The sequence below is a fragment of the Dermochelys coriacea genome, chromosome 1 (genome assembly GCF_009764565.3).
Source record: "Dermochelys coriacea isolate rDerCor1 chromosome 1, rDerCor1.pri.v4, whole genome shotgun sequence".
NCBI classification, from domain to species: Eukaryota; Metazoa; Chordata; order Testudines; family Dermochelyidae; genus Dermochelys; species Dermochelys coriacea.
In genome coordinates this window covers 85,630,355-85,644,690 of record NC_050068.2, presented here as the reverse complement: position 1 = coordinate 85,644,690, position 14,336 = coordinate 85,630,355, and positions in this window count along the sequence as shown.

Sequence of the window (14,336 nt, the reverse complement as noted above, 5' to 3'; positions counted from 1 at the left end):
TAAGAGCCTAATTTGAGAATCTTGGCCCTAGTTTTCAAAATTCCTTTAAATCAAATTGATCCAACATTTCTGCAGAAGCAATAATATTTGCTACCAGTTTAGATTTTAGAAACTGACAATAACTTGGGAAGATACTTTTTAACCAATTGTTCTATTAAAGGGAAACATGTACTCTTAACTGGAGCAGGACAAAATTTTTCACCTAAACCTTTTTTTGTTAATAAATTTAGATTAATCAAAATTGATATATTGTGAGTTTGTATTGGGTTTTATCCAATTGTTTCCATTGAAAAATACCCCCAAATATTTCCAAAATGTAACATTATGACACTTTAAAATCAAATATTTTAATTTTTCAATTCAAAATAACTGTTTCAAAAGATAATTTTATTAAAATTGCAAAAACATTTTAAACTGGTCAAAATATTTTGATTTTGTCAATATAAAATGTTTTATTCAACCTGAAATGTGTGAGGACTTTTCAATTTAAAAAAAGGTTGTTTTAAAAGTTTGTTTTCTACTTTAAACTGTTCTCCCCCTTCAATTTTTGGAATTGCCTGTGAATTGAAAAATTCATTATTTGAACAGCTCTAGGCTTAGGCAAAGAGCAAATCACAAATAAATAGTGTGGAGATGTGAAACCTAAGTAATGCACTGCATTTATAGGCAAAGGCAGTGTACCTAAGATATAATAAACCAATATGGAACCAGATTGCTGGCACTTAAAATTAAAAAGGTCAGAGAGCAGTGTTTAAACCAAGGGCTGGGGGAAAGCCGACAGGTGTGGAGGAGCACCTGGTTCGGACAGAGACATCCCTTAGGGGAGGATCTACTGGAGAATCTCTATGTCCTAGTAAGGAGGAAATGATGGAAGATGATAAAATATAGGTAGGATCTGATGAGAAAGTCAAATGAAAAAAGTCCCATTCAATTACATCACGGCAGACAGCTAAAAAGTAACAAGTTTTTAAAGTGCATATAAACCAATGATAGAAGTCTAAATAATAAGATGGGTGAACTAGAGTGCCTTGTATTAAATGAGGATATAGATATAATAGGCATCACAGGAATGCTCAGGGAGATTAGAGAGGCTATTCAAATAAAAAACTCAATTATAATTATGGGGGATTTCAACTAACCCCATATTGACTGGGTACATATCACCTCAGGAAGGGATACTGAGATAAAGTTTCTTGACACCTTAATTGACTGCTTCTTGGAGCAGCTAGTCCTGGAACCCACAAAAGGAGAGGCAATTCTTGATTTAGTCCTAAGTGGAGCACAGTTCAGGTCCAAGAGGTGACTATAATTGCACCATTTGGTAATAGTGGCCATAATATAATTAAATTTAATATCCCTATGGCAGGGAAAACTCCAAAGCAGCCCAACACTGTAGCATTTAATTTCAGAAAGGGGGATTACACAAAAATGAGGAGGTTAGTGAAACAGAAATTAAAAGGTACAGCACCAAAAGTAAAATCCCTGCAAGCTGCATGGAAACTTTTAAAGACACCATAATAGAGGCTCAACTTAAATGTATACCCCATTTAAAAAAAAACATAGTAAGAGAACCAAAAAAGAGCCACCGTGGTTAAACAACAAAATAAAAAGCAGTGAGAGGCAAGAAGGCATCCTTTAAAAAGTGGAAGATAAATCCTAATGAGGAAAATAGAAAGGAGCATAAACTCTGGCAAATGAAGTACCAAAATATAATTAGAAAGACCAAAAAAGAATTTGAAGAACAGCTAGCCAAAGACTCCAAAAGTAAAAGCCATTTTTATTTAAATACATCAGAAGCAGAAAGCCTTCTAAACAACCAGTGGGGCCACTGGACAATCGAGATGATAAAGGAGCATTCAGAGATGATAAGGCCATTGCACAGAAACTAAATGAATTTTTTGCATCAGTCTTCACTGTTGGGGATGTGAGGGAGATTTCCAAACCTGAGCCATTTTTTGGGGGTGACAGACCTGAGGAACTGTCCCAAATTGAGGTGTCATTAGGGGAGGTTTTAGAACAAATTGATAAACTAAAGAGTAATAAGTCTCCAGGACTTGATAGTATTCACCCAAGAGTTCTGAAGGAACTCAAGTGTGAATTTGCAGGACTATTATCATCAGTAATCTATCATTTAAATCAGCGTCTGCACCAAATGACTGGAGCATAGCTAATGTGATGCCAATTTTAAAAAAGAGCTCCAGAGGTGACCCTGGCAACCAGAAACCAGTAAGCCTCACTTCAATACTGGGCAAATTGGTTGAAGCTATTGTAAAGATCAAAATTGTCAGACACATAGATGAACATAATTTATTGGGAAATAGTCAACAAGTTTTTTGTAAAAGGAAATCATGCCTCACCAATCTACTAGAATTCTTTGAGGGGTCAACAAGCATGAGGACAAAGGAGATCCAGTGGATATAGTGTATTTAGATTTTCAGAAAGCCTTTGACAAGATCCCTCACCAAAGGCTCTTAAGCAAAATAAGCAGTCCTGGAATAAGAGGGAAAATTCTCTCATGGATTGGTAACTGGATAAAAGATAGGAAACAAAGGGTAGGAATAAATGATCAGTTCTCAGAATGGAGAGAGGAAAATAGTGGTGTTCCCCCAGGATCTGTACTGGGCCCACTCCTATCTAACATGTTCATAAAGGATCTGGAAAAAGGGGTAAACAGTGAGGTGGCAAAATTTGCAGATGATACAAAACTACTCAAGAAAGTTAAATCCCTGGCAGACTGCAAAGAGCTACAAAAGGATCTCACAAAACTGGGTGACTGGGTAACAAAATGACAGGTGAAATTTAATGTTGATAAATGCAAAGCAATGCACATTGGAAAACATAATCCTAACTATACATATACAATAATGAGTTCTAAATTAGCTGTTACCACTCAAGAAAGATCTTGGACTCGTTGTGGATAGTTCTCTGAAATCATCCACTCAATGTGCAGGAGCAGTCAAAAAAGTGAACAGAATATTGGGAATCATCAAAAAAGGGATAGATAATAAGAAAGAAAATATCATATTGCCTCTATATAAATCCATGGTATACCCACACCTTGAATACTGCACGCAGGTGTGGGCGCCCCATCTCAAAAAAGATATATTGGAACTGGAAAAGGCTCAGAAAAGGGCAACAAAAATGATTAGAGGTATAAAATGGCTTCCATATGAGGAGAGATTAATAAAACTGGGACTTTTCAGCTTGGAAAAGAGGCGACTAAGGAGGGATATGATAGAGGTCTATAAAATCATGAGTGGTATAGAAAAAGTAAATAGGAAATATTGTTTACTCCTTCTCATAATACAAGAACAAGGGGCCACCAAATGAAATGAATAGGTAGCAGGTTTAAAAAAAAAAAACAAGAAAGCATTTTTTTAAGCAAGACACTGTCAACCTCTGGAACTCCCTGCCAGAGGGCGTTGTGAAGGCTAATACTATAATGGAGTTCAAAAAGGGAGCTAGATAGATTCATGGAAGATAGGTCCATCAATGGCCATTAGTCAGGATGGGCAGGAATGGTGTCCCTAGCCTCTGTGTGCCAAAAGCTGGGATTGGATGACAGGGCATGGATCACTTGATGATAACCTGTCTGTTCATTCCCTTTGGGGCACTTGCCATTGGCCACTGTCGGAGGACAGGATAATGAGCTTGATGGACCTTTGGTCTGACCCAGTATGGCCATTCTTATGTTCTTACATTCTTATGTTGAACTTGGTGGAATGAGGGCAATCAATACAACACAGTAATACTAGGGTAGAAAATATATCTGAAGGACAGAATAGGCTGTGGGGGTGGGGGAGTGGCACTATATGTGAAAGAAAGTGTAGAATCAAATTTTACAAGAACAAACTTTACCATAGAATTTCTATGGATAGTAATTCCATGCTCTAATAAGATATAGCAATAGGGATATATCCTGACTACCTGACTGGGATAGTGATAGTGACTGTGAAATGCTCAGGGAGATTAGAGAGCCTATAAAAATAAAAACAATCCCTCAATAATGGGGAATTTCAACTATACCCATATTGACTGGGTACATATCACCTCAGGAAGGGATACTGAGAGAGAGGTTTTTTGACACCTTAATGACTGCTTCTTGGAACAGCTAGTCCTGGAACCCACAAGAGGAGAGGCAATTTTTGATTTAGTCCAAAGTGGAGCATAGGATCTGGTTCAAGAGGTGAATATGGCTGGACTACTTGGTAATAGTGACCATATTATAATTAAATTTATCACCCATGTGTCAGGGAAAATATCACAGCAGCCCAAACTATAGCATTTAATTTCAGGAAGGGGAACTACACAAAAATTAGGAGGTTAGTTAAACAGAAATTAAAAGGTACAGCACCAAAAGTAAAATCCCTGAAAGCTGCATGGAAACTTTTTAAAGACACCATAATAGAGGCTCAACCTAAATGTATACCCCAAATTGAAAAACATAGTAACACAACCAAAAAAGTGCCACTATGGCTAAACAACAAAGTAAAGAAGCAGTGAGAGGCAAAAAGGCATCCTTTAAAAAGTGGAAGTTAAATCCCAGTGAGGAGAATAAAAAGGAGCATAAACTCTAGGAAACAAACTATAAAAATATAATTTGGAAGGCCAAAAAAGAATTTGAAGAACAGCTAACTAAAGACTCCAAAAAGTAATAGCGAAAAAAAAATTAAGTACAGCAGAAGCAGGAAGCCTACTAAACAACCAATTGATCCACTGTAGGATCAAGATGCTAAATGAACATTCAGAGATATAAGGCCATTGCAGAGAAACTAAATGAATTCTATGCATTGGTCTTCACAGCTGAGTATGTGAGGGAGATTCCCAAACCTGAGCCATTCTTTTTAGATGACAAATCTGAGGAACTGTTGGATATCGAGGTGTCGTTAGAGGAGGTTTTGGAAAAATATGATAAGCTAAACAGTAAGTCACCAGGACCAGATGGTATTCACCCAAGAGTTCTGAAGGAACTCAAATGTGAAATTGCAGAACTACTAACCAAGCTTCTGTACCAAATGACTGGAGGATAGCTAATGCAACAGCAATTTTTAATAAGGGCTCCAGAGGTCATCCCGGCATTAAAAGGTTGGTAAGCCTGACTAGGCAACAAAATGGCAGATGAAATTCAACATTGATAAATGTGAAGTAATGCATATTGGAAAACATAATCCCAAGTACACATATAAAATGATGGGGTCTAAATTAGCTGTTACCACTCAAGAAAGAGATCTTGGAGTTATTGTGTATAGTTCTCTGAAAAATCCACTCAATGTGCAGTGGCAGTCAAAAACACAAACAGAATGTTGGGAATCATTAAGAAAGGGATAGATATTAAGACATGAAATATCACATTTCCTTTATATAAATCCATAGTATGCCCACATCTTGAATACCTCATGCAGATGCAGTCACGTCATCTCAAAAAAGATATATTGGACTTGGAAAAGGTTCAGAAAGGGGTGAGAAAAATTATTAGGGGTATGGAATGATTTCCATATGAGTAGAGATTAATAAAACTGGGACTTTTCAGCTTGGAAAAGAGATGACAAAGAGGGGATATGATTTAAGGTCCATAAAATCATGATTGGTGTTCAGAAAGTAAAAAGGGAAGTGTTATTTACTCCTTCTCATAACATTTTAATTTGATGACCTCTAATTCTTGTAATAGGCAGAAGGTTTAAATTCAATGAAAGGAAGTATTTCTTCAAACAACATTCAGTCAACCTATGGAACACTTTCCAGAGGATGTTGTGAAGACCAAGACACTAATAGGGTTCAAAAAAGAACTGGATACATTCATGTCTTTAATAAGGCTAAAGAGGATCTTAGGGATAATGGTAGCATGACGAATGGTAATGAGGATATGGAGGTAGATATTACCATATCTGAGGTAGAAGCGAAACTCAAACAGCTTAATGGGACTAAATCGGGGGGCCCAGATAATCTTCATCCAAGAATATTAAAGGAATTGGCACCTGAAATTGCAAGCCCATTAGCAAGAATTTTTAATGAATCTGTAAACTCAGGAGTTATACCAAATGATTGGAGAATTGCTAATATAGTTCTTATTTTTAAGAAAGGAAAAAAAAGTGATCCGGGTAACTACAGGCCTGTTAGTTTGACATCTATAGTATGCAAGGTCCTGGAAAAATTTTTGAAGGAGAAATTAGTTAAGGACATTGAAGTCAATGGTAAATGAGACAAAATACAACATGGTTTTACAAAAGGTAGATCATGCCAAACCAACCTGATTTCCTTCTTTGAGAAAGTAACAGGTTTTTAGATAAAGGAAACGCAGTTTCCTACAGACAATTAAAGGTACACAGAGGATATTTTCTTTCAGTTTATTCGACTAGTTTAGTTTAATTACTATAATTCATTCACATTTAAGAAACCAACTGGGAGTTTAAAAAAAATCAAACTTGTTTCCCTGTTCTAATCATTGAATAAAAACCTGATATGAAAAGGAGGTCTACGGTTCTAGTTTTGAAGTCTGTGATGGCCAGAAACAATCAGTACAATTCATTACTTACAGATAATAATTCTTTCATTTAATAGATTAGTTGGCTTAAAATGCAAAATGTAGTTTTATGGAACTAAGAAATATAGTTAACTGTTTTTTTAATTATTTAATTGCATTTCAATTTCCGTCCAAAGAGATCTTACACAAATTTTGAGTAAAACAATAATCAGCTAGTGAAGAAACACATCATTTAACATTTTCTAATATAATTAAAATGTAAAAATTAAGAATCTGAATATATATTAAGCTAAATTGCTTAAGCATACACACATCTATCTATCTATCTATCTAGTGTGTGTATGTATGTGTGTGTATATATACACACTGTGTATCTTTGTATCTTGGTTGGCAAAAATGAAGTGCCAATTACAATGTAAACTAAAATTTTAGTTGCAAATCAGCATGTTATTGGTTACCAACCAGTGAGAACCAATGTTTCTTTAGGAAAATAGCCAAGTATGAAAGCAAAACAAGATAAAAGTTGATTTAAAACAAGGTTTTTTTGCTTCCTGATTGAAATTGCTTTGATTTAAATCAATCCACCCAGATCATGGGTGTTCATTAGTCTCACTAGTTCACTCTGTACTGTCTTTACTACTATTGTTACCCACACTAGCTGGATTCAAGCTAGCTTTGGTAGGATAGCCCATGCACAGCTTCTGCTGTGTAGGCATATCCACTACCTAACAACAGAGTTGTTCTAAGTCAGCCATAAAAATGGTGGCATACGTGTGGGGCCATGTGGGTACTCATAGCATGCCGCTAATTTGAAGGTATACATTGTCGCCAAATGTGAAATAGTTATGGGTGAAGACAAAGTCACAAAGTTCAGCCACCAGGTTTGCCGTGATATTATCAGGGATACTGTTCCTGACGGCTTGTAGAAACTACACCATCTGCTCAAGAAATGCCCTGAAAAAGCACAAGAACAAATCCACACAGACACACCCCTGGAACCCTGACCTGGGGTATTCTATCTGCTACCCAAGATCCAGAAATCTGGAAATCCTGGACGCCCCATCATCTTAGGCATGGGCACCCTGACAGCAGTATTGTCTGGCTATGTAGACTCCTCAAGCCCTACGGTACCAGCACTCCCAGCTATCTTCTAGACACCACTGACTTCCTGAGGAAACTACAATCCATCGGTGATCTTCCTGAAAACACCATCCTGGCCACTATGGATGTAGAAGCCCTCTACACCAACCCTCCACACAAAGATGGACTACAAGTCGTCAGGAACAGTATCCCTGATAATGTCATGGCAAACCTGGTGGCTGAACTTTGTGACTTTGTCCTCACCTATAACTATTTCACATTTGGGGACAATGTATACCTTCAAATCAGCAGCACTGCGATGGGTACCCACATGGCCCCACAGTATGCCAACATTTTTATGGCTGACTTAGAACAACGCTTCCTCAGCTCTCGTCCCCTAATGCCCCTACTCTACTTGTGCTACATTAATGACATCTTCATCATCTGGACCCATGGAAAAGAAGCCCTTGAGGAATTCCACCAGGATTTCAACAATTTCCATTCCACCATCAACCTCAGCCTGGACCAGTCCACACAAGAGATCCACTTCCTGGACACTACGGTGCTAATAAGCGATGGTCACATAAACACCACCCTATACCGGAAACCTACTGACTGCTATTCCTACCTACATCACCCAGACCACACCACACGATCCATTGTCTATAGCCAAGCTCTACGATACAACCACATTTGCTCCAACCCCTCAGACAGAGACAAACACCTACAAGATCTCTATCATGCATTCTTACAACTACAATACCCACCTGCTGAAGTGAAGAAACAGATTGACAGAGCCAGAAAAGTACTCAGAAGTCACCTATTACAGGACAGGCCCAACAAAAAAAAATAACAGGCCACTAGCCATCACCTTCAGCCCCCAACTAAAACCTCTCCAATACATCATCAAGGATCTACAACCTATCCTGAAGGATGACCCATCACTCTCACAGATCTTGGGAGACAGGCCAATCCTTGCTTACAGCCCCCCAACCTGAAGCAAATACTCAAAAGCAACCACACACCACACAACAGAACAACTAACCCAGGAACCTATCAATACCAACAAAGCCCGTTGCCAACTGTGCCCACATATTTATTCAGGGGACACCATCATAGGGCCTAATCACATCAGCCACACTATCAGAGGCTCATTCACCTGCGCATCTACCAATGTGATATATGCCATCATGTGCCAGCAATGCCCCTCTGCCATGTATATTGGTGAAACTGGACAGTCTCTTCGTAAAAGAATAAATGGACACAAATCATACGTCAAGAATTATAACATTCAAAAACCAGTGGGAGAACACTTCAATCTCTCTGGTGACTCTATTACAGACCTGAGAGTGGCTATTCTTCAAAAAAAAAAACCTTCAAAAAGAGACTCCAACAAGAGACTGCTGAATTGGAAATAATTTGCAAACTGGATACAATTAACTTAGTTTTACTTTGTGTTATAACTCATCCACTCCCAGTCTCTATTCAAGCCTACTTCCCCATGTTTATTCTTCCCCCCCGTTCCTCAGATGTTCTTGTCAATTGCTGGAAATGGCCACCTTAATTATCGCTACAAAAGATTTTCTCTCTCCCTGCCACCCACTCTCCTGCTGGTAATAGCTCATCTTTAGTGATCACTCTTGTTACAATGTGTATGGTAACACCCATTGTTTCATGTTCTCTGTGTATATAAATCTCTCCACTGTATTTTCCACTGAATCCGATGAAGTGAGCTGTAGCTCATGAAAGCTTATGCTCAAATAAATTTGTTAGTCTCTAAGGTGCCACAAGTCCTCCTTTTCTTTTTGCGAATACAGACTAACACGGCTGCTCCTCTGAAATCTGTCTATAGTGGTCTAACAGGAACCTCACCATTTCTTTCTGAGTAAGATAATTCAGGAGAAAAGGAGTCTTTGGCTTTGATTTTAGACATTATGCTTTCTGTTTTCCACAGGATAAAGAACTCTCAGTCTAGTTAGTTAAATATATTTCACTTGTTACATAAATTTTTAAAGAAGCAAAAAGTCATATGTCTAGTTAGGAGTTCAAAGAGAATATGCGGCTGGAAAAGAGTCAGTCTCTGCCCCCACCTAGGGCCCAGTTCAAATTCCATTAAAGTCATTTGAGATACTAATGGAATCCTCTTTAATTTAATATGTAAACTTCTCCAAAGAAAAAAACACCAACACCTTTCCACTGTTCAATTACAAGACAAGTAGTGCTCTTTAACCAGTTTCCAAAAAGGCAGATTCTAGCAATGTACAACAACACTTCAGAGCTCTATTTTGCATCTATCATGGAATAAACACATCTCAGGTTTAGAAGTTTTAATAAATTATAGAAAATTTCCAATACATTTTCACAAGTTTCCAAGATTTTGGACCAAAATTGGCCTATGAAGCACATGAAAACTGCCATGCTATACCTGAATTACTTTCTTAAGTCAGGCAAATGCAACTTCCTTATCTTCCCCTCTCCAAACCTGAACACTGGGATCCTTCTTGTCCTTTTCCTATCCCTTGCTCAGATTTATATATGTGTTTATCCTCTTCTCCACTCAACTCACCTGTATGCCCCATGTGGTTTTTTAAAATAAATAAATAACCCAAACAACACACCATAGAACTAATATGATGCTTGCCAGCCATCATTCTTATCACTTTGCCTATGTGTTGTGTTCCTTTCTCCCTGCCTTTTTTCTGTCTTGTATATTTAGATTGCAAAAATTTTTGGGGCAGGGACTATGCCTCACTGAGTTTTCAGTGCCCAGTAAAATGGGTCACTGATGCCAACTGAGGACTTTGGGCATTACCACAATAATAAAATAATCACTACAGATATAGAAACATAAGGAATTGGATGGGTTTTTTAATTTTAGTTTGCCATGGATGAGTGGTTTAAAACATATAACTTTTAGTTCCTTTTTAAGCATCCCATTATAGTGTTTCAACTAGGTGTAGTACACCTAATGGTGGAAATCCTTGGGGCTGTATTTACATCTTGATGATACCATAGTATGGAAGTTTTTCAACTAATTGACATAGGTGCAGTGCACAGAAGTAAATACATACCTCTAACTCTGATACTTTGTAATACTGGCATTCTTCACTTAGAGTGCAAATATTGAGATTATAGTACAAGAAAAATAAAACTCTTGGTAAAGGCCCCATAGAAGTTAGTATCTACTATCTATCGTATATTTATATTACTACTTTTCAAATATAGTTTTGAAAGTTAGGGTTCAATGACAAAGCTTTTTCCTTTTGCAACTTTTCAAGGTTAATCAAGCTGTCAGAAAGAAATTGCAAATACACGTGCCTACAGTGAACATTACAAAATGTGCAATCACAGCAGGAAAAGGAATATGTTTTCCACTTGGTTGAAGTGCATTTATCAAGAGAGTTCTAAAGGAAAATGGTCTGTAACTTAGATGCAGTTAGGAGTCTTTTTTTTATAAAAATAGCTACAGACTCATGTCATGTTAATATATTTTTCAAAATATTGCTTTGAAAGGACATAAACTAGGGATGAACTTGGAAGGAAAAATAAAAGCAAGGATAAAATAGAGCAAGGAAATATGAGTTATCTTTCAATTCAGTCTGATTCTTGCTACTACATTTTCAAAAAGTTTATGATTGTGTTGCACATCTGACAGTGGCAATTGCTTATCTAATTGGGCATGCAACTTCTCTTGCATGCAGTTTAACGTTTAAATAGGTATTAGGTAGTAGCATAACTATTCAAAGCCAAATTGTGCTTAGCCCTTTGCAGATGCTAAGTGGGACAGGGATATTTCAGGTAGCACATAATGGGTGATAATATGAAAGGAGTCCATGCTTCTAAAACTGAAATAGCTCTATATTAAGATAACTATTTTGTGCAAGAAGTTACTGACTTACTGGGGCCAGAAGTTACTAAAACACATTCCATCCTAAGGGCATGACTTTTTTTTTTTAAATCTCCAGACCATTGTAGCCTGTTAGGCCTCATAGTCCTTCACTTATGCTGGCCTTTGAACTAGTCTCCCACACTTCTTGTTTATGTTACTACTGTTGATGGGTAATCATGCTTCCATGCTGTTGCTGCATTCATTCTGTTCATTGGCATCCTGTTGGTTGGTCCTCTGTGTTGCTCATGTAGTTTATTTTTTCTGACTCTCCTGCATTAAGCCAGCTGATAGCTGAGACTTTTTCTAGTCCTGGCCCCATCTATCTGGATGAACCAGCTATCTTCCTCTACTCCACAATTCTCTTTGGTTTTGTCTCCACTTCTGTTCAGAGTGTGTAGCTATGTCAAATGACCTGTGCCCCACAGCAGTTTGGAATATTACTTTTCATCACTGCTTTGTGTGGCTGTTTGATGGCTAGATGTCTTCCTAGAAAATGGAGACACAAATGCTAAAGTAAGCAGCAACAATACTGAAAATGAAGTAATTATGGGGAAACAAGGCCTCAGTGAAATGAATGAAAATGGTAAAATATTTGCTGATTTTTGTGGCATTAACAGCCTGGTCATTGGAGGAACTATTTCCCCTCACTGTACTATCTACAAGGTAACTTTGAAGTCACCAGCCAAAGAACAGAGAACCAAATTGATCACAATACAATTTGGCACAAAAGAAGAACTTTAGAGAATATATGTGGCAGGAATGGGGCAAATGCAGGAATGGACCATGCATGGACTATGGAATGTAGCCAATCTGCGACTGCTAGTACGAAAATATCTCCAAGAGCCTAGACACTAGTTGGGGAGGACTCTGAGTTACTACAGAAAATTCTTTCTCAGGTCTCTGGCTGCTGGGTCTTGCCCACATGCTCAGGGTGTAACTGACTGGATATTTGGGTACGGAAAATTTTTATTTTGAGTCATATTGGCAGAGACTCTGGGGGAGGGGAGGTTCACCTTTCTCCCCTTTTGCAGCATAGGGCATGGGTTACTTGAAGGTTTAAACTATGTCAGTGGTAGATTCACTGTAACTTGAAGTCTTTAAATCATGATTTGAAGACTTCAGTAACTCAGCCAGAGGTTATGACTCTATTACAAGAATGGGTAGGTGAAGTTCTGTGCCTTGCAATATGCAGGAGGTCAAACTAGATGGTCACGATGGGCCCTTCTAGACTTAAAGTGTATGCATCTATGAGGTCTTTAGAGACTTGAAGAACACAGTGGATATTCTGGCAGGGTTCTTACAAAATATATGGGGAAAAGAAAAAAATGCCCAACAAATGGGAAAAGAAAGGAGAATAAGTCAGCACAAAGGCTAGAGGGATATTCAATTGCTGTCCATCCCATGTAAAATACTTCCATGCATTATCTTAGGGAGACTAAACAAAGCAATAGATTCAAGGCTGTGACAAGGGCAGGCAGGGTTAGGTAGGGTACATGACTACATCAGATAGTAACCCTACGTATCTTCATAGCATTGCCAATCAAACTACAATCACTGTTCTCCATAAATTTCACAGATTTCCAGAAAGCCTTTGACAAAGTGGCTAGCTCAGTCTTATGGAAGTTTCTACCTCACTATGGAAACCCCCAGAAGTTTGTAAATATTATTCAGAGCTTCTATGAAAAGGACATGCCACATAATGCATTACAGTAAACTGAATAAGGCATGCAAGGTAACTACCTGTGCCACACAAGGACATCTTATGACCTTCCTACTGGTCATGCATGTGGTAATCATAGAGACCACAGAACAGACAAGGGATATATAGTGGACTTTCACGCGGAAGCTAGATGTCCTCAGCATTGCAGATGACATCAGCCTACTGTCCCTTAATCCCAGGGATATGTAAACTAAAGCAAAATTATCTCCAGACCTATACACAGATCATCAACATCAAGAAAACTAAAACCATGAGAATCTACACACAACATCAATAACACTTTCTAGGATTGACATAGAAGTCCAACACTTCATATATCTTGGCAGCATTGTGAGCAAAACAGGTGGAACAGATGAAGACATTATAGTCAGAATAGTGAAAGCCAGACATGCCTCTTTGACCCTAAAACCAGTCTGGAGAAACAGACATTTTGCTTTCCAAACTAAACATTGAATATTTAATAGCATTGTAAAAATCTGTCTCTCTATATGGCACTGAAACATAGAGATTTATTAAGCCCTTGTGTTTGAGCTGATATACGCAGATAAGGGGGAAACCAGAAGCTGTAAGAAGGAGTCCAGAGAAGGAACAACAAGGGCTGAGGGAAAACAGATCACAGTTGCATGTTTAGGGTCCCCGGACTGGAACCTGGAGTAGTTGGTGGGCCTGGGTTCCCCTACTGACCACTGGAGCAATGGCACCATCAGGACAGAGCTGGAAAAGACTTCACGGGACTATTTCTGTAAAATGACATTAGGTAACCACCAAAAGTGGAAACCACATAGTGACCTGGTTGGAGGGCTGAGTCATGAAGAGGAGGCTGCAGTTCCTGGAACGAGAGAGACCGCAGGGCAAGACACCACCACAGAAAGAGGTGTCACCTGTGGTGAGTGGACCCTACCACTGACCTTATTATTTAAAGTGCAAGTTTTTAGAAGCAAAGTTTTTTTCTTCAGATAAACTCTCAAAAGATGGGCAGGAAAAAAGTCACAGATCAGCTTTGGAGAAGGACAAAGCAAACTGATAGGACAGGAGATTATGGAACAAAAGTAGAGGTGGCTAAGACACATGGAGGAAGGAACTGAACACAAGAGGCACTACATTGGAATTCCAAAGGCAGGAAGTGACAATGTGGAAATTCACAACAGAAGCAGAACTGAAATCTA